We start from the raw sequence: 23,237 nt of genomic DNA, 5'->3' as shown, positions 1-23,237 counted from the left end.
ACCGAAAGTCTTACGAAGTACTTTTTTTGTCACACATACTGCATATTAATACTAGGGAGGCAGGATTTATGACCTATACTGCAGCCACCCACCAGGGGGCATTCAAGATGCTCAATGGTACATATGTTTAAAGTTATCATGGCCCTTTCGGCGTACATAAAATTTGGGTACATCATCATCAGCTCATCAACTGACTTGTTAAATTCTGCTAGCTAGTCTGCAAACTTGATGAGTTGCTTGCCAAAACAGATGCAGCTTTTAAAAATCAATGATACATTGCTTAGGAATTTACTAAAAACTCTGAGCGGTAAATCAGTAAATCATTACTGTTGTAAACAGCATATGTGCCATGGGAGAATGGAAAGCTTGAGGTGTAGTAACGGTAGTTGGAGCAGCTCAATTCTCTCATTCTTGTACACCAGACTCTTCAGTTGCAGGACCTCTTTTGTATTTGGCGCTACAGTTCTGTGCAGTTATTTCCAAAGGATAAGTCATCTTAGCTCATACATTTTATGGACTGTTTTTATGCACACTGTAAAAGGTAGTGGATGGACCCAAGTACAGCACACAGTACAATAGGCACTCTTTAATGAACGCAGCAGCAGACAGAAAACAGCAGGCAGGTAAGGGAACAACTCAGTTCAAACTTGGGGTCTTGTTGAGGCCTGAGGCAGACCCAGAGGCTCAGGAGGAGCGAGCCGAACCAGGGAGCAGGACAGTTCAGAATGAGTGGAAGACACACACGCAAACAACAGGCAGGCAGGAGCCGTTGTCAAGGAGGTAGTGGGTCAGAAACCAGGTCAGTATACAGTCCAAGTAAAGTAACCAGCAGGGAGCAGACAGAAGGTGAGTCGAAGCCAGGCAGACAGTCGGGGATCCAGTGAGAGGTGAGTAAATTCACTCCACAGGAAAACACAGCCAGGGAAACGGGAAAACTCACACAGCCACGGGCACAGGCAGACAAAAATCAGGAACGCTGACGCAGGGCTGGCAACAAGGAAACTGTCTGAGAATGAGCGCTGGAGAGTCTTGCATAGAGATACTGAAGAGCAATCTGGCAGTGAGTGACTGAGCAGAACAGGCTTATATACTGGCCTGATTACTGATGAGCTGCAGTTATGTGCACAGGTGAGTTGGGCCATTGAGGTGGGAGGCAGAATGGAGCAGAGGCTGGGTGAATGGAAAAGTAGTGGGAGAGCTGGAGACCTGAGCATTTTCCCCTTAACTAAGACTCTGTAACCTAAACTGTACATTTACTGCCAGATTTACAATTTATGGCTAACCTTTTCCTCTGCTCCGCTCGCATTCACTGGAACATGGCATAAGACAATAACTCTGTCAGAAAAGACCTCATGGCATCATGAATTTAACAGTTTATTGCTCTCTTTCTCAAAGTTAGTCTATACAGATCCACATCCACAGCCCTAAATTACTCTGGTTGTATTTCATATGTTTTCATCTGTGTATGGATTTACAGACAAGGCTGGGGATAAATGGGATGTAGGGTTTGCTGTTAAGTCTAGTACACCTTGTATTGATTTTCTACTTGATTTCACCACCTTTTTGAAAGAGGAAAGCAACTTTGACAAGCAACTTATGGAAGTCCAAAGAACTGAATGAAATTGTAAGGCAATGTGTACCAGACTGTGACGTTATATGAGATTGGATTGGCTTATTTTTCATCCCCGTCAACTGAAAAACAAATTTAAAAACCTAAAGTACCAGAAATGAAAGTGTTGTACCCAGGATTTACAAAAACGTTCACATAGATGTGCAAAAATTGCTAACAGAGGGCTCAGACTCTTATATTTTTGTTGATGTAGATGATGGTTTGCAATATTCCAAACCTTTTCTCATGTTTATTTGACCTTCTGAATGGAACAAACACAGCTTCTTTCTGATTTGATCTCTGTGTCTCTGTTATCTTATAGTGTGTATGTTACATAAGTTGATGTCCTTCAAACTATTGAGCAGAGCTGTGTTTGTGGCGTAGCTCTAGAGAAGCCAGTATGTACTGGAAATGAAGTTTGTCGTCAGTTAGTTAGTAAAAATAATTCTCCATCCACATGTGTACGATGTATAATTGGCCACACAGACCATCGCCATTTACAATGTTGGAGCCTTACAGTGGATGTATTGCTTAAAATCTATGCCAACGTAAAAGATGCATGAAAGTATGTGGGAAGTGATGGTTACTTTGTTTTAAACAGATCTATGTACAACTATATTTTCAGGGTCTTTAAAAACTGTATGTCCATGTATTTATGATGCCAGGTAAGTGAAGGTTGTAGTGCGTACATGACATCACAGCAGCACTGGCTGACCATAGACTGTGGAACAGCACTTTCATCAGGCTGGCTGGGTGCCTTTGCTGCTGGCAGGTACCAGAAATTCCTAATTTTGACATCAAAGTTAAGCCTAGGAGAAGCTGAGGCAGCATTAGCAAACACTAATGAGTGTAATGGGCTGTAACCTATTTGCCTAAAAACAAATGGCAAAATTTCAAAACGGCTAACATGTTGCATTGTTGTAACATTCAGCCTTGCAGGTTTCCATTGCAGCCATTAAACAGTGTTGGACAGATTAATAGTGATCCTCCAGGCTGCTTTTCTGAAGCTCTTCCACTGACCAACAGCTCTCAAGGACAAGTACAAATTAACTGGAGAGGGATTGCAAAGCTTTTTAGTGCGAACATTAGTAACTTTTCACAATTTGTCTAATTCCAGCAACTAGAAACTAATTTGCTTTTTGTCAGTTTTGAGGAGGCAAAGGTCCCGTTAGTCCCAGATGCCACAGAATACCAACGTGTTATGAGGGGACTTAAAACATTTTCAAAGATAATGGGGGTATGTTATTTGTTGCACTGAGCCAATTTTAGGCAGCACAAAGGTTGGAATTGTCCAGGTTTCGAAGTGCAAAGAGTAATAAAATATAAGGGTGTGTCGCTGGACAAACATGGTGACAAAGATCAGAGCTTTATTCTGCATTTTCTCAGCTGGTGTTGGTGTCTAAAAGAGTTCTGTCTTTATGCACAAGTCAAAGGTAAAAGGTAATGTTTGGAATAATGTGAATATGGGGCTATATAAGGTTACCACAGGAAAGATTTATGCTAATCTAATAATGTAACTCTTCAAACACAAGATGATTAGATGGGTGCTAATGTACAGTCAGTAAAGACCTGTCTAATGGCTAACTTTGGGTTAGGAGGCCGACTCGTATGTGTTTGGCAGGGAGGGGGTCTGTTACAAAAACAGTGGGGCAGTGACAAAGAAAAGATAATAAGATGGCTTAAGTTGCAAACAGTCACCATGAGTCCAGCTTCAGGATCCCTTAGTATTGCCAGTTTACATCAGTGATCAGTATGAATTAAAATCTCATCCGTCACATATTAAATTATGTCAGATTTGGAGAATTAGAGCTGTTAATGTCTTTGGAGACATGCCTGTTTATGCATGCAGGAATGTGAGTACGTGTGAATGGTTCTAGTTGTTGTGGTATAAAAAAATATTGGGTAAATGCTTAAATTCAGCCATCATTGATCTGTGCTTTTGACAGAGGCCAACAAGGGCAAATGCCCGAGAGACAGACAACGGACGTGTCAACGTATGGTATGGAGCAGATGAGGGAGTGAGTGAGAAGAAAGCTATGATTGGAGGACAGTTGGAGTCGGGAGAAGCCATGTAAAAAGGTACATATTCTTTTATTTTCTTATTCTTTTTTCTTTGGTTTTTTTATTTATTTATGTTTTTTTTTTTTACATTTGGCTTTAATCTTTTACAGCATTATGAAGGAGCAGCTGATTTACGCAGCTGATGTGAATGTGCGAGACTTTGACTTTTACAAGAGTAGTGTATCCATAGTGGTAATGTTTGCTAACATTACAGTAACTAATGTTAAATTACTTTCTGGGAGACCCCCGTGATTTGATTGCATACATTGATACGTCTGTTGTCTGTCTCTCGGGTGGAAGCTCAGGACTTCCCCTAGAGGCCTGGAGCACCTCCGTTGTGTGACTGGATATGCAGTGTTTTCTTTTTCCATTAGTTTTCCTATATGCAGCACACTTCTGTATTTGTATTGTGTTTCTATATATGCAGCACTTTTTTGTATATGACAGGAGTTTGCCCTTGTCGGCCACTGTAGCTTTTCCTGCTGTATTCTATGAACACAGCAATCAAACACAGTATATTATACTGAGTATCAATTTTTATATATGTGTTTGGAATATAACAAAATAAGAATAAGAAGGGCTGATGTGGAATCAATTCTTTAAAGTCAAATTTCAAATTCAAAATGAACAGATTGACTTGTAGATTAAAACAGTTTTTGTGTTTTGTAACTATCTGTCAATTTTACTGCTGTTTATGCAACAACCTTTTAACAGCATCAGAAAACATTAGTTTAAAAATATATTGTGTAGTGATTGTGCCTGTATTGAAAATATGTCATTTTATGTCATGTTCCAATCTTGTATTTTGATGTTTTAAGTTTTAGTAGTGTGCCTTGCACCTTTTTTACTTTCTCCACGTGTCTCTTTGCACTCTTCACTGTTGCATCCTGCAGTTCTCCTTGCTTCATTGTTCTCTTTCCTCATCCTTTTCCTTTCTGGAAATATAATGCCTTGATTCCACTGGGGACGTCTGCAACATGGTTTTGATCTGTTCTCCACACAACGGGAACATTGAGCGTTTTGCTCAACTGACTTTCTGACCTGCTCATATTTTGTTGATTTGGTTATTTTTTTCCATTTTTTGTACTTGTTTACTTTGTTGTTTTGGTAAATAGACTGTGTAGTTAAATTGTTTCTTGTTGATGATTCTGGGAATGCATTGTGTCTCTTGCTGTGACAACTGACCAGGGCCCCGTTTCCCAGAGTCTTCGTAGCGCTATGTGCATCGTAAGTTGCACGTAGCGCTATGAAGGCCAGATCTCTATGCCGTCCCCTTATTTGACTTCCTGTCAAGCTCAGTCACAGAATAGACTGGAGAGACGCTTCTGGGATGTGCTGTCTGTCTGGTGGAATGACAAGCATAGTCTAGAAAGGCCATGATCAGCTCCTGTGCCCACAGCGCAGCAGTGCATGATATTTCCGTGTCCAGTGGTGTCAAGCAAATCCCAATTTAATCCTTGGGAAAAAGCCACGAGTTTGGTAAATGCAGTGGTATCAACATAGGCAAACAAGATTTTAAAATTACTCACATATTTGCTTGTTTTAGGTTTGTGAAGAACTACAAAAAAGACGCCACCCTCCAAACTCATGGGTAACACTCTTCTTTGAACCTCATGCACAATGCCTCAACAAATGCAAAGCTTGACATGATTGTGGTACCAAGTTATTGTTCGTAACCTGTGATTGGAGAGGCGCTGTTTGGAGGAGGAACATAGTGAAGGGTCAACTGACTACATCTACCATCAAGAAGCAGTTCCAGTCAGCCTGCTAGCTCCAGCACCATGGTTTGTTATTCTTACGTTGAGTGAGTGATGGGCAGACTCCAGCATGGTATAAACAGAATACAGTGTCCCAACTAAACAAGTGATCTCAGAGTTAGCAGACAAAACTGGGCACTCTGACTAAAATGGCATAAAAATGGTAAATGGCCTTTGTGCATTTACCCTCCCACTACAGCAATGCTTTTGGCGCTCCATGCATCAGCAACGTCAGTTTCCCAAGAGCTCTGGGTCTCCAGTGCTAGCAAGAACGTTTTGTAATTCTGCCATTATTAATTAACTCAATTAAATTAGTTGAGAAGGGGCGATTATAATTTGAGAGGAAGTATTGCCCTAAATTCTGTCAGCACATTTAGGAAAAATAATAAAAAACTTATACGCCTGCAGGTCCCCTTGGCATTATTAATGCCATTGCCCAGAGGGAAGGCAATGGGTTGAAGGGTGGACACTTCATGAAGATCAGCCACCGCAGTTTCATTACGGACTTATATTCCCACGTGTCATTTAGCTTTGGGCCGTCCAAAGGAAATGTGCTGCGGCTGCAGTATGATCTGTGCTGCTGGCAGAGTCATCAGACCCACAGAGCTGTCCAGCGGATGTCAGGTTTTAAAAAGCATTTTAGGTGGAGGTCAAGCATATGGTTACACATAAAAAATATGTATCTGAAGAGTATCTGAATGGTATCAGATGCTCTTAAAGTACACCTTTGCGTGCATGAATGTGTGATCCAAGCTTTCAGTGTTGTTCCTTTGGCTGGAAGAACAGCAAGCGATTAGGTTTCCTGCTGCTGCTGAAAGAAAACATTCAAACTCAGATTCTCCCAAAGGAATTCCTGAACCACATAAGCACTAAAACATTCACATTAGCTCACTGCACAGCAAGCCTCTACGATCTGCAGGTCTACCACTCTTTCATATATTGATCTTGTTACAGAATTTTTTTTCTCTCATGTTTACTAAATGTTTGCCTGGTTTTTCATAACTGAACCTAGGGTTCATACGGCTGCTGAACATTTTGAAAATGCTTAAATTTTATTGTGAAAAGTGCTTGAAATTATAATGGTGTGAGCCTACTTACATAATAAATCTCTATCTGACTAAATTATTCTAATTATTTATTTCCTGATGGACAGATAGCATTAGCTTACTTGTTGCTAATATAGGTAGGTGTTACTGTAAGCTGCCGTTTGCAGGCAACAGAACCATGTTCATCAGCCTCCCAGTAAATTTATCTGGTCACTAGAAGAAACACAGCCTCTGAGACCGATGGAATACAGTACCTAGTTTCCTGATGGAAAGATAGCTTTACTTGTTGCTAAATGTTTCTGAATAGGACGCACTTATTGTGGGGCTTTTGCAGCTGCTGACAGCTGCTGAGCTCTGGAAGTCTTTGGAGGAGAGAGTTGGAGCTCTAGCTGTAGCTCCTGGAGGAATGAACACCCCGAGTCATATCGGATTATGAGCCAATGTACTTTACGTCATGAAAGCACACAGACGTACAGAGAGGAGAAGAAAAGAAATAACAGAAAAAAGACACACACACCCTCATCGGTGCCCTTGGAATTGGATCTCTTGTCTAACTCATCCCTCCCTAACATTTTCTCCTCATTGTTAGTTGCAGAAGTGTCAGTAGATTTCATCATAGTTTTTGTCATCATAAATTGCTTTTTATTTTGTCTGCAACTCATTTTCGTCTATGAAGGAATGTCTTTGGCAAAGACTGATGGAAATTATTCGCTGATGAAATACACTATTATGTATCATTTGAAATGACTGCCTGATAACTCACTGACTATGCTGTGGGTGTTTTGGTTTCACATCTGTGTGGATCGTAACAAATCCATAGAATTTTTAGCCTGCTAGACCTTGTTTGATATTGAAGCTCTACGTCTGGCGATTTAGTTAGTTAGCAGAGTTTTATATTGACTCAGCCAGGTTATTTAGGATGAAACATTTTAAAACATGAACATTTGTTGTGCATTATTATAATTTGTCACTCCTCTGCAGAATGCCATCATGAAACATAATTGTGGTTGTTTGTAGCACCATAACATCTGATTTAGTGGGATGAAGAAGTGAAATAACCATTTTGACTATGTATGTAAATATGTAATGAACAATATCTTGTCAGGAGATGTCAGGAAAAATCAGTGAGATCTTATTTAATTGAAATGTGTAAAATCTAATGGGAAGTCCATGCAGCCAGCTGTCATGGCAGAATAACCTGCAGTGAGTCAGAACTGAGGGTTGTGATTGGTTTAAGTCTGCAGAAAGAGAGAACGGGGAGTTGGCAAAGTGTGAGAAATACTTTCTAAGAAGTAATAAGAAGAAAGAGTCATTACTGTCAAATCAATAGGATCCATGTCAGGTTTGTGATGAGTGGAAAAAGGAAAGAAGAGAGCATGGCAAAGAGGAGACAGCACTTACTTTTAAAGACCAGGAGGATAATTTAGGTGGTTTCATGTAACACTGAACTTTGCCAGAGGAAGTAATATTTTATTTCATATTTATTCTAACGTGAAGTTGATGAGATAATCAGCTCTCTAAGACATGAGTATAATTCCTTAAACAGAGATCACTAAATCTCTACATCATGCGTGTGACAGCATCATAAAATACAATAAAAGATGGTGCGATTGCAACTGCTCCTCCGCCTGTAAATCTTTCTGCTCTTTGCTTAGAAAAACTCCACGGACCCACCACAGCAGCTCCATATAGTGGCGAGGTAGAAGCAACAAAGCACCCCTCTGGCTCATTGGACGGAAATATTTAGGTTTGATTTAAAGGACATATAGTGGCATCTAACCAACCCGTCTCACCCGCCCCTTCCAAGTGTGCAGGAGAAACTACGGTTATGGCGAAAGGTCTGTCCTGGGCTACTGTAGAAATAGCCAGTCCTCACCAGGATCTGTGCAGGCAGCTTATAACGACCCAAATTGAAGTTTATTGTTAAGCGTTGACCTCTTAGTGGGAGTAGTAATTATGACAGGAGAAGTCTAAAGAATGAGAAAGTCTGGATAAAGAGGAGGTGGGCAGCAAACACAGGACCCAGGAGACTGTTTTGAGTCCTGTCTGAAACGAAAAATCAACATGTTATATAAAGTTTTAAGTTACTTAACTGTCATTTTATATGTGAGTTATGTTATTTCTGACATGTGACATACATAACGTACTTATTTTAACCCCAATCACGATCTTTTCCTAAACCTACCCAAGTAGCTTTTATGCCTAAACGTAACCAAACTCCAACCATTTTCCAATATTAACCACATAACATTGTTAAGGTCCAGTAAGCCTGTTGTTGCTGGTACTGTCCACTGGTCATGTATGTCGTTTTGAGAGTCATTGGTCTGTTCTGTCACGCAGGTATGAGGATGCATTATAGAAACATTGTGGACTACGTGGATAAGCACCCACACCCTCTGTAAATATAAAGGGTTCATTATAAGGTAGCAAAAACACAACAGTTCTTATTTTCTAATTTATAAAATACTTTTGAATATTATATTCTGTTTCTGCTGCTACGTTTACTGACTGCCTCTCTGATGTATCCAACACATACCGGACATTACGGCAACTCGCATCTATCTATCAACGCCTAACAGGACACACACTTTTTCCTTGAATTAATTACAGATTTCTCTGCATTTGAACGTTGTTGGAAATACTTGGGATAATGTAAGTACACAGCGTAACAAAATATATAATGTATGTATAGAATTTTAGACACTTTCATGCAAAAATACTACATATTATAGCTTAAGTACTGTGAATGCATTATTCTCTCACTATTTCCCCTGTTACTGTTATAATAATGAGCTCTGAATGTATTATATTTTTCTCTTGTTTACACTGAGAAAATAACACATTTTTCACCATCACTACACTTTTTCTGGTTGCCATAACAACCTGAGACACTTCCTCTTGCAATGCTCTGCACATCCGTTATTCAAAATCCAAGTGCAAAAGCTCAATAGCATTAAATAATTAAATTAATCTAATTTCCTTGCTACCTCCACTATATTTGCACTTAGATTAATGATAAGTAAAACAGGTATATTACAGTAGATTCTCTGTAATGTAGAGGCTGCAAAGCAATTGCTGTGTGTAAATCACAGCAGGCTTTCAGTATCAGCAGCACTGTAGATATTTTCAGATTAAAGAGGGCTATTCTGAAAGTGTCGCAGAAATATGTACAGTGCAGTTCAAACAGCTACTTGAACCTTTTTTTTTTAGCTCAAGTAGCTCTTTAGTGCTCGACCACTTATGGTTGACACTGACGACCTGCTGTGATTCTCTTTAACCACTGGCTCTCGGTGTCAGTTTGCCGTTACTTTGCTGTTAATTTGCAGTACTAGCTCTGGCAGTAACAGTGATACCTAAACCATGCTGCTTATGGTTTACTGAATAATAATGTAAGTGTTTTTAATGGTTTGAAAATTGGTTCTGTGTAGACTGCTGCTGCTGTGTGAGTGTGTGTAAGTGAGGCGCTTGGAGAATAAGTGGCTTTGAGGAATAACTGCATCAGCATGCATGTGTGTGTAGTCAAGAGCTAGACTTAAGAGAAGTATAGACACAGCGATGTGTCACATCTTCAGCCCTTTATGAAGCCTCATCAGTGTCTATAAACCCAGCAGATGTCAAACTAAGACAGCAAACAGTACAATCAAAAAGGTTTTCTGAGTTCATGGACTTGTTTTCACTTTTGCGAGTTCACATAAGGCATTAAAGAATAAACTACTTGATATGACTATAATATTATGACTATGGTGCAGATAAACAACTGACTTATATAAATAGTGCACATGTCAGAATGTTATGGTGACTTGTCTGAGCTTTTTGTCTCAACCTTTTGAAGTTGTGAACATTTATTTAAAGAGTTGTGGCTGCTGTATACAGTTTATCCATAGATGAGCTATTCCCTGTGTAATATTGAAATAGATCAGTGAGAGAGACATTAAAAGTTATTTTCATGGTGGCCTGGTAGCTCAGTTGGTAGAGTTTTCGCCCCAAGTACTGAGGCTGTGAGTCCTCTGCAGTGGCTCCTATGAAGCTGAGGCACAGATGACACCAGCATGCTAACAAGTTATCATTGGATTAAGGCAGGAATGTATTATATGAACTGGTTACTCTAAACTGGGTTTCGTATACCACCATGTTGTTGTTATTGTTTCTGACATTATTTTTGCAGTACCAAGAGCTAGTCTTTAGCTGATTGTCATAACAACGCCCGGTAAAACTGCCGTGACATCTTCAGTGAGACTCAAACACACAAACAATGGAGAATATCTTTTTTTTTTTTTTCTGAGAATCTTTCATCGGCAACTGAACCGGGGAACGTCTGCACTTCATCCATTGATCACGGCATGATTTTGCAGGCTGCCATTTTTTAAAAAATCTTGGCTGAGTGCATTAACAAACAAAAAATGCTGGCAGCAGAGACACACCCTACAGTGGATAATACATATGTGGTGTATTGGTTTAGTGCATTTACCAAATTAGTTCAGCCTGGTAGCATGCTAATATTTGCTAATAAGCTGTAAACACAACAGCTGAGGATCATTAGATTTGCAGTTTTTTGGTCATAAATCGAAGTAAGAAGTGTTGACCTGATGGCAGCAGCCAGATTTAAACTTAAAAGGTTTTTCCAAGTCTATCAAGAAACACTAGTGACATGCCCATATGTTCAATGAAACAGTGTTTGATAGCTGTGATTGTTCTTCCTGTCCGTACTGGTCATAAACAGATCCCTTCAGAGGGCACTTCAAATATAACAGATGTGGAACAGTAACCGTAGTCCTCACTCTGTGCAAAAATACATTTTTAAGTTTAGATAAAGCTTATATGAGGGACCATTCATCTGAGTTACCCTCCCTCAGCCTTTTTTATTCAGCCCGTCTCCCTGGACAGTGATTCTGTACTGAGCTAACACAAAAAAAAGTCATTTTCCTAATGAGCCTGTAAATGCGTTGAATAGCTCACTTGATTAGATCTCAAACTGCTGAACCCTCGTCTCATGAACTTTAGAGTGTAGTTTTGAACAAAGTCAGTGTTTTGTCCCTTAACTTCTCCATTACCGTGGGGACGGATATAAGGACTGATTTCAGTAACCAATAACTCTTTCAAGGTAAAGTACACCAGGGTTTGAAACTATTGGATTGAAAAAGACCTCATAGAATACAAACTCCTGTAATGTGCTCTGCTCTGAAAAACAGACCTTTTTGACACCAGACGTTTTGACTTGTCATCTGCAGAATGAAGCCATGGTTAATATTATTAGTTCTTGTCTGTGGTTTTCCTGTGATGACAAATCAAGAGAAGACACAGAGCAAAAGCTGAGGTATGTTCACATCTGGAGTTGTAATTGCAACACCAAATGGCAAAACACTTAAGTAATGAGAGTACCTCGAATTCACATTTACTCTTAAAGGTATAACGTGAAGCAGTTTACATGTATTAATAGCTTTGTGTTGCAAACAGTACGCAATTCACATACTGACAAAGCCCTATTAACATTTCACATACTGTTGTTTTGTGCTTTTTTTTAGCATGTTTGGATGCAGCAGTGGCTGAGTGTTGGCTGGAGCATCGCTACACTGTGAGCACCAATACCAGTACGTTAAAGTGATACAGATACCAATGAAGTACTACTTTGGATTCCTTTATTTTCTACTTTATTTGATGCCCATCAGGTGAATGGAACCATTCCTGAAAACGTCCTTCCAAATTTTATTTCATTATCATCATTTAATTAGGAGCTTTGGTTTTAAGGCATTATGGGAAGTCAGAAAAACCAATTCACTGTAAAAAGCATTTTACACACAATAGCTAAACATCAGTCATATTAAATCATATCCTTCCTATTTTTCTGCCAGTATGGATGTGAAATAGGTCTTAAATTAGAGTTCTTAAGTCAGAAACCCTGCTTTTTCATGAGATGCCTATAGTGAAGTATATTTGGTGAGGGTTTGTTTTACATCACTGCTTGTCTCACCTATGTGATGTGACACTGCAAGTAGCTTTCTCAGCTAAGAAAACAAGCAAGAAGAAAACGTAATTGTTCTGAGCTGGAAAATTAAACCATTTTGGTAGATAAATGGCTATTTATTTCCTGACTAAATTACTGAGTAGATTAAATTCCGCACAGACTTATCTTTCTACTTTGTTTTTCCACTGTATTTGTTTTCTTTGGAGGCAGTTGCTTAATTTTGCGCCCCTTTTTCACAGTGTCAATGCTTTGTACGGTCAAGCTTACAACTCAGCATTTGCATGAGTTCTTGTCTTGGAAAAAAGTGTGTGTTTATGTGTGAGTATGAGTGAGTGTATACTGTATGCCCGTGTGCTTATAACAATGTCTAATCCAAATCATTACAGACACAAAGGGTGTTAATTGGAATGAATTCAGATGTTATGAAACTTGTGCCAAGTTGAACAACTGTTCCTCTTCAAGCTTCACTCAGCCGCCTGCATTGCAATTGTTTTAGCACAGATGACTGAATTTATTTCCAGCTGACAAATAAACTTAAAGTTTTCCCCAGCACCAGAGTGAGAATTAATCCTTTTTTTTCCCCTCCTGGTCATTTATATTACATGGTCCAGTATTTTGTGTTTGGTGTACCTGCGTTCAGAAGGCCATGATGGAGAGGCTTCCCCTTGTTTTCATGTCTGCACGCGTAACTAAGGCAACCATATCCGAGCAGCAGTGCCAGCAGGAAAAGAGTTCATTCATAGACTCTGACAGAATGGCTTAATGCTGCTCAGTCACTGCCAGAGGAATTCCAGAAATAACAGATTTTTTTTCCCCTAAGAGTGTTAATGCTTTTTTCACCTTCAAATCAGATAGACGGACAGAGCATCAACTATTTGCATTTTTGTAAATACAGCATCTGAAGCCACTTCATATCTCCATGATCACCCAGATATTTAACACACAACCCACTGATCTTTAATAATCAGGTACAGTACGTCTTCTCTGTGTATCTGATCGTTGCCATTTGACTTGTCCAAGGGCAGACAATATTTGGAGATCGCAAGACACTCGTGTTCGCCCGCAGTCGGCTGTGTGCTAAGTAAATAAAAGGAGATAAGAGCGTACCCTCCGGAGCGGCTCATTCAGAGAGGATGATGTCAGAAACATTGTTATCCAGTCTGACATGCTGTGGTCCACAGATAAGATAATCCTTGGCAGAAGCAGGTGTACAACTGTGGAGGTAAACAAGACTTCCAGTAGGGTTTAAGAGCCCTCGCTGGCTTCCTGAAGGCACTTCTCCTCGGAGGAATTCCTGTCGCCTTCTGAAGTGATTCAATACTCTGGTGGACTCCGGTGTGAAATCAATCCAACAAAGTCTGAGAGATGGCATGAATAACAATAATTTCTTCCGGTTATAACAGTGGGTCTCATGCAGGTTGTTTGTTCTTGCACAATAAGGATTAAGAGGAGGATAAGAATATCGTGCTCTGTTCTTTCTCACCTGAGTACACTGATGAATCGTGTTTGATTTTAAATTGGAGGCCCATGCCAGGAAATTTACAATTAGAATGTTTAGATGCCATAAGAAGTCCATATAAGGGCAGCAGAGAGAAGTGATGTGTGCAGACCACAAACAAACAAACAAACAAAATAAAGAAACCACATTACGCCACCTATGAACGGCAACCGAAAGAAGAAAAAGTCTGATAGACCTGGATGAGCACACTGGAGTCATCATCGGCAAAGTTTCTCTCTTGGGGTTATAGTTGTAATTTTTACACCGTCTACAACCTCAGAAAACATTAGGCTGTCTGGGCACCACCATTATGACCACCGTTTAGCTTGTAACATTTCATTCATGACATATCCTTGCAATACCTGCATCATCGAGGTAGCAAACTGATATTGCAACAAAAATATTACAGGACAGACAAAACTTATTGTATATTACATTTGAGTGATCTCATAGTTTAAGTGTTTTCATTTGAGATTTTTTGAACAATTGATTATGTTTTCAAAATTAATAATTAATTAAAAAAAAAACATTTCAAATTTGAGGAGATTCCACCACTAGAGGGAGTACAAATACCTCCAGTGGTATCTGTACCACAGTTTGAGAATTTAGGGTTAAGGGCACCCTTGAATTGTGATTTCATCACTCTTCTTTCAGCTGGTTTGGTCTCAACCATCTCCTGAAGGAAATTATCTTCTTCTTTAGCTAAAAAAATATAAATACGCCACCATGTTCATCAGCTAGTTGTTAGCTTGTCTGTGGTAATTTGTTATTAGTGATAAATATGTTGGTTTGTCACTAAACAATTTTTATTTTACAAACTGTAGTCGTTCAATCCCACTGTCATTGCACAAATTTTGATTGTAGCTGCTTTAAAGGGCAAGACACAATAATCAACATTTCTGTAAAAGCGCCAGTGATAGTCAGTCGGCTCATTTTCAGCTGCAGTCTGTTCGTAACATATTATTTAAACCAATAAAGTCAGAAAAGTCATGAATACTATTTGTTTTAGCTCTTTCTCCCAAAGTTGAACGTTTTTCCTCCTGTGGTTTTGTTTAAAAATGGATCTTCTGACTATGCATGTTTCTCACCCTTTTGACTTCCTTTTTAGCAAGGTTATGGTGCTCTGGAATCTCAGCTATTAACTTGATGGGTGTTACTTTATTATCAATAGAAATGATAGTCCACTAACTATGAAAATTTTGTCCTTACTTGGCCTTTTCAGTGCAAATTGCACAGTACAAGCTCCTGGTACGTATCCATGTTATTATCTTGTCTGTCAGAAATAAAGTGCTGGATGTCCCAAAATGTTCTTCAGCTAAATGAAAACAAATCAGAAATAATTTCCTCCTCCTTTGCACCTCCGAAGTCTATCCCAGTTGTACAAAAACATCTTGGCAAAAGACAAAAAGACAGACAAAAACTGGCTGTAATATTTGACAATTAACTTTTATTTGAAAAACAAGTTACAAAAGTTGCATAGCAGTAACCAGGTCTTTTTTCTCGTGGCCCAACCTCAATAAATTCATACATATTTTTATGTCATCGTAGATTATTGTAATTCACTGGATTAAACATCTGGTCAAAAACAGTTTCATGCATCATAACATATTCATGCAGTCATCGGGTTCATGCTTCGTCTTGACTGTCAAAATCTAAAACTAGAAGAGTTCACTCAGCAGAGTACAGATCATGGCCATGCAACATATGGTGAAGCACCTACTGCAATGCCACCACAGCTGCCAGATGCAACAAGTGGAGATTTGCAACGTTCAGCCAACATTAATATAACCTCCACATATGTTGTCCAGAGCTGAAACACAATGTCAATCTGAAGCAGTTGTTGATCACTATTTGTGTGTAATTTTATCATAATTAGTCCATAAGGCCTTGAATTATGGCCATAAATGTGTTAAGTGATGTCACTGTGGCCTTAGGCTTTGACCACCTAAATTTCATCAGTTCATCTTTGCATCTAAGTGAAAATTTGTGTCAAGTTTGAAGAAATCCCCATAACCCTCTATGGTACACATTATGATGCCAGTGAGGGAAAAAATGTTTGGAGTGTTTTTATGTCTCAAAATAGACTAAATAAACATAATCTGAAGAAATTTTATTTTTATTTTTATTTTTTGGAAGTTTTTGGGGTTCGTTGCCTGTAGGCAACATTGTACCATAATGGTGCATAAGTGAAAAAGAACGTTCCTTTTCCAATTTGAACATTGTTTATTTCATAAACATATGCAAAAATATTCAATAACATCAAGAAGTCACAATTCATTTTAAATTTTAAATTAAAAAGAATTATGAAAAGTATTTAAATATATATGTATGTATGTATGTATGTATGTATGGTCATATATATGTATGTATGTATGTATGTATGTATGTATGTATGGTCATATGTATGTATGTATGTATGTATGTATGGTCATATGTATGTATGTATGTATGCTCATATGTATGTATGCATGGTCATATGTATGTATGTATGTATGCCCATATGTATGTATGCATGGTCATATGTTATATGTATGTATTCTCATATGTATGTATTTATGTATGTATGGTCATATGTATGTATGTATGTATGTATATATGCTCATATGTATGTATGTATGTATGTATGTATGTATGGTCCCATGTATGTATGTATGTATGCCTGGTCATATGTATGTATGTATGTATGCATGTATGCTCATATGTATGTATGTATGTATGTATGTATGCATGGTCATATGTATGACCATATGTATGTATGTATGTGTGTATGTATGTATGGTTATATGAATGTATGCATGGTCATATGTATGTATGGTCATATGTATGTATGTATGTATGTATGTATGTATGTATGTATGGTCATAAGTATGTATGTATGTATGTATGTATGTATGTATATATGTATGGTCATATGTATGTATGTATGCATGGTCGTATGGTCATATGTATGTATGTATGTATGTATGTATGTATGTATGTATGTATGGTCATATGTATGTATGTTTGTATGCATGGTCATATGTTTGGCCATATGTATGAATGTATGCTCATATGTATGTATGGTCATATGTATGTACGTATGTATGTATGTATGCTCATATGTATGTATGCTCATATGTATGTATGTATGTATGGTCATATGTATGTATGTATGTATTTATGCTCATATGTATGTATGCATGTATGCTCATATGTATGTACGTATGTATGTATGTATTCGTGCATGTATGGTCATATGTATGTATGTATGTATGTATGGTCATATGTATGTATGTATGTATGTATGGTCATATGTATGTATGCATGGTCGTATGTATGTATGTATGCTCATATGTATGTATGTATGTATGCATGGTCATATGTATGGCCATATTTATGTATGTATGTATGTATGCTCAGATGTATGTATGTATGCATGGTCATATGTATGTGTGCATGGTCATATGTATGTCTGTATGTATGTATGTATGTATGTATGTATGTATGCATGGTCATATGTATGTATGTATGCTCATATGTATGTATGTATGTATGCATGGTCATATGTATGTATGTATTTATGTATGTATGTGTGTATGTATTTATGGTCATATGAATGTATGCATGGTCATATGTATGTATGCTCATATGTATGTATGTATGTATGTATGTATGTATGTATGTATGTATGGTCATATGTATGTATGTATGTATGTATGCTCATATGTATGTATGTATGCATGGTCACATGTATGTATGTATGTATGCATGTATGGTCATATGTATGTATGTATGTATGTATCTATGTATGGTCATATCCCTCTATGGTACACATTATGATGCCAGTGAGGGAAATGTGTTTTTATGTCTCAAAATAGACTAAATAAACATAATCTGAAGAAATTTTACTTTTATTTTTATTTTTGGAAGTTTTTGGGGTTCATTGCCTGTAGACAACATTGTACCATAATGGTGCATAAGTGAAAAAGAACTTTCCTTTTCCAATTTGAACATTGTTTATTTCATAAACATATGCAAAAATATTCAATGACATCAAGAAGTCACAATTCATTTTAAATTTTAAATTAAAAAGAATTATAAAAAGAATATATATATATATATGTATGTATGTATGTATGTATGGTCATATGTATGTATGTATGTATGTATGTATGTATGTATGTATATATGTATGGTCATATGTATGTATGTATGCTCATATGTATGTATGCTCATATGTATGTATGCATGGTCATATGTATGTATGTATTCTCATATGTATGTATGTATATATGGTCATATGTATGTCTGTATATATACTCATATGTTTGTATGCTCATATGTATGTATGTATGTATGTATGTATGCACATATGTATGTATGTATGTATGTATGCATGGTCATATGTATGGTCATATGTATGTATGTATGTATGTATGTATGTATGTATGTATGGTCATATGTATGCATGTATGGTCATAAGTATGTATGTATGTATGTATTTATGGACATATGTATGGATGTATATATGGTCATATGTATGTATGTATGTATGTATGGTCATATGTATGTATGTTTGTATGCATGGTCATATGTTTGGCCATATGTATGAATGTATGCTCATATGTATGTATGTATGTATATATGTATATATGCTCATATGTATGTATGGTCATATGTATGTATGTATGTATGTATGCATGTATGCACATATGTATGTATGTATGCATGGTCATATGTATGTATGTATGTATGTATGTATGTATGTATGGTCATATGTATGCATGTATGGTCATAAGTATGTATGTATGTATGTATGTATGTATGTATGGACATATGTATGTATGTATGCATGGTCATATGTATATATGGTCATATGTATGTATGTATGTATGTATGGTCATATGTATGTATGTTTGTATGCATGGTCATATGTTTGGCCATATGTATGAATGTATGCTCATATGTATGTATGCTCATATGTATGTATGCTTATATGTATGTATGTATGTATGCTCATATGTATGTATGTATGTATTCATGCTCATATGTATGTATGTATGTATGCTCATATGTATGTATGTATGTATGTATGCTCATATGTATTTATGTATGCTCATATGTATGTATGTATGGTCACATGTATCTATGTATGCATGGTCATATGTATGTATGTATGTATGCTCATATGTATGTATGTATGTATGTATGTATGCATGGTCATATGTATGTATGTATGTGTGTATGTATGTATGGTCATATGAATGTATGCATGGTCATATGTGTGTATGGTCATATGTATGTATGTATGTATGGTCATATGTATGCATGTATGGTCATAAGTATGTATGTATGTATGTATGTATGTATGTATGCATGGTCATATGTATGTATGTATGTATGCATGTATGCTCATATGTATGTATGTATGTATGTATGTATGTATGTGCATGGTCATATGAATGTATGCATGGTCATATGTATGTATGTATGTATTTATGTATGTATGTATGTAGGCATGGTCATATATATGTATGGTCATATGTATGTATGTATGTATGGTCATATGTATGTATGTATGTATGTATGTATATATGTATGTATGTATATATGTATGTATGTATGTATGCTCATATGTTTGTATGTATGTATGTATGTATGTATGCTCATATGTATGTATGTATGCATGGTCACATGTATGTATGTATGTATACATGTATGGTCATATGTATGCATGTATGCATGGTCATATGTATATATGGTCATATGTATGTATGTTTGTATGTATGTATGTACGTATGTATGTATGTATGCTCATATGTATGTATGTATGTATGTATGTTTGTATGTATGTATGTATGTATGGCCATATTTATGCATGTATGGTCATAAGTATGTATGTATGTATGTATGTACATATGTATGGTCATATGTATGCATGTATGCATGGTCATATGTATATATGGTCATATGTATGTATGTTTGTATGTATGTATGTACGTATGTATGTATGTATCCTCATATGTATGTATGTTTGTATGTATGTACGTATGTATGTATGTATGCTCATATGTATGTATGTATGTATTTATGGTCATATGTATGTATGTATGCTCATATGTATGTATGTATGTATGTATGTATGCATGTATGGTCACATGTATGTATGTATGTATGTATGTATGTATGTATGTATGTATGTATGTGTATGTATGTATGTACGGTCATATGTATGTATGTATGTATGTATGTATGTATGGTCACATCCCTCTATGGTACACATTATGATGCCAGTGAGGGAAATGTGTTTTTATGTCTCAAAATAGACTAAATAAACATAATCTGAAGAAATTTTACTTTTATTTTTATTTTTATTTTTGGAAGTTTTTGGGGTTCGTTGCCTGTAGGCAACATTGTACCATAATGGTGCGTGAGTGAAAAAGAACGTTCCTTTTCCAATTTGAATGTTGTTTATTTCATAAACATATGCAAAAATATTCAATAACATCAAGAAGTCACAATTCATTTTAAATTTTAAATTAAAAAGAATTGTAAAAAGAATTTATATATATATGTATGTCTGTATGTATGTATGTATGGTCATATATATGTATGTATGTATATATGTATGTATGTATGTATGTATGGTCATATGTATGTATGTATGTATGTATGGTCATATGTATGTATGTATTCTCATATGTATGTATGTATTCTCATATGTATGTATGTATGTATGTATGGTCACATGTATGTATGTATGTATGCATGGTCATATGTATATATGTATGTATGCATGTATGCTCATATGTATGTATGTATGTATGTATGTATGTATGTATGTATGTATGCGTGGTCATATGTATGACCATATGTATGTATGTATGTGTGTATGTATGTATGGTCATATGAATGTATGCATGGTTGTATGGTCAAATGTATGTATGTATGTATGTATGTATGGTCATATGTATGTATGTTTGTATGCATGGTCATATGTTTGGCCATATGTTTGAATGTATGCTCATATGTATGTATGGTCATATGTATGTACGTATGTATGTATGTATGCTCATATGTATGTATGCTCATATGTATGTATGTATGTATGCTCATATGTATGTATGTATGTATTTATGCTCATATGTATGTATGTATGTATGTATGTATGTATGTATGCTCATATGTATGTACGTATGTATGTATGTATTCGTGCATGTATGGTCATATGTATGTATGTATGTATGTATCGTCACATGTATGTATGTATGGTCATATGTATGTATGCATGGTCGTATGTATGTATGTATGCTCATATGTATGTATGTATGCATGGTCATATGTATGGCCATATTTATGTATGTATGTATGTATGCTCAGATGTATGTATGTATGTATGGTCATATGTATGTATGCATGGTCATATGTATGTCTGTATGTATGTATGTATTTATGCATGGTCATATGTATGTATGTATGCTCATATGTATGTATGTATGTATGCATGGTCATATGTATGTATGTATTTATGTATGTATATGTGTGTATGTATTTATGGTCATATGAATGTATGCATGGTCATATGTATGTATGTATGTATGTATGTATGGTCATATGTATGTATGTATGTATGTATGCTCATATGTATGTATGTATGCATGGTCACATGTATGTATGTATGTATGCATGTATGGTTATATTTATGTATGTATCTATGTATGGTCATATCCCTCTATGGTACACATTATGATGCCATTGAGGGAAATGTGTTTTTATGTCTCAAAAAAGACTAAATAAACATAATCTGAAGAAATTTTACTTTTATTCTTATTTTTATTTTTGGAAGTTTTTGGGTTTCATTGCCTGTAGACAACATTGTAACATAATGGTGCATAAGTGAAAAAGAACTTTCCTTTTCCAATTTGAACATTGTTTATTTCATAAACATATGCAAAAATATTCAATAACATCAAGAAGTCACAATTCATTTTAAATTTTAAATTAAAAAGAATTATAAAAAGAATTCATATATATATATATATATATATATATATATATATATATATATATATATATATATATATATATACATATATATATATATATATATATATATATATATATATATATATATATATATATATATACATATATATATGTATGTATGTATGTATGCATGGTCATATGTATGTATGTATATATGTATGGTCATATGTATGTATGTTTGCTCATATGTATGTATGCATGGTCATATGTATGTATGTATGCTCATATGTATGCATGCATGGTCATATGTATGTATGTATTCTCATATGTATGTATGGTCATATGTATGTATGTATATATGCTCATATGTATGTATGGTCATATGTATGTATGTATGTATGTATGTATGCATGTATGCACATATGTATGTATGCTCATATGTATGTATGTATGTATGCTTATATATATGTATGTATGTATATATGCTCATATGTATGTATGGTCATATGTATGTATGTATGTATGCATGTATGCACATATGTATGTATTTATGCATGGTCATATGTATGTATGTATGTATGTATGTATGTATGTATGGTCATATGTATGCATGTATGGTCATAAGTATGTATGTATGTATGTATGTATGTATGTATGTATGTATGGACATATGTATGTATGTATGCATGGTCATATGTATATATGGTCATATGTATGTATGTATGTATGTATGTATGGTCCTATGTATGTATGTTTGTATGCATGGTCATATGTTTGTCCATATGTATGAATGTATGCTCATATGTATGTATGCTCATATGTATGTATGCTTATATGTATGTATGTATGTATGCTCATATGTATGTATGTATGTATTCATGCTCATATGTATGTATGTATGTATGCTCATATGTATGCATGTATGTATGCTCATATGTATGTATGTATGTATGTATGCATGGTCATATGTATGACCATATGTATGTATGTATGTGTGTATGTATGTATGGTCATATGAATGTATGCATGGTCATATGTATGTATGGTCATATGTATGTATGTATGTATGGTCATATGTATGTATGTATGTATGTATGTATGTATGTATGTATGCATGGTCATATGAATGTATGCATGGTCATATGTATGTATGTATGTATGTATGTATGTATGTATGTATGTATGTATGTAGGCATGGTCATATATATGTATGGTCATATGTATGTATGTATGTATGCTCATATGTATGTATGTATGTATGTATATATGTATGTATGTATGTATGCTCATATGTATGTATGTATGTATGTATGTATGTATGTATGGTCATATGTATGTA

The sequence above is a fragment of the Lutjanus erythropterus genome, chromosome 17 (genome assembly GCF_056507025.1).
Source record: "Lutjanus erythropterus isolate fLutEry1 chromosome 17, fLutEry1.hap2, whole genome shotgun sequence".
Lineage (NCBI taxonomy): Eukaryota > Metazoa > Chordata > Actinopteri > Lutjaniformes > Lutjanidae > Lutjanus > Lutjanus erythropterus.
The sequence above is the reverse complement of the archived record's forward strand: the minus strand, read 5'-3'. Positions refer to the sequence as shown.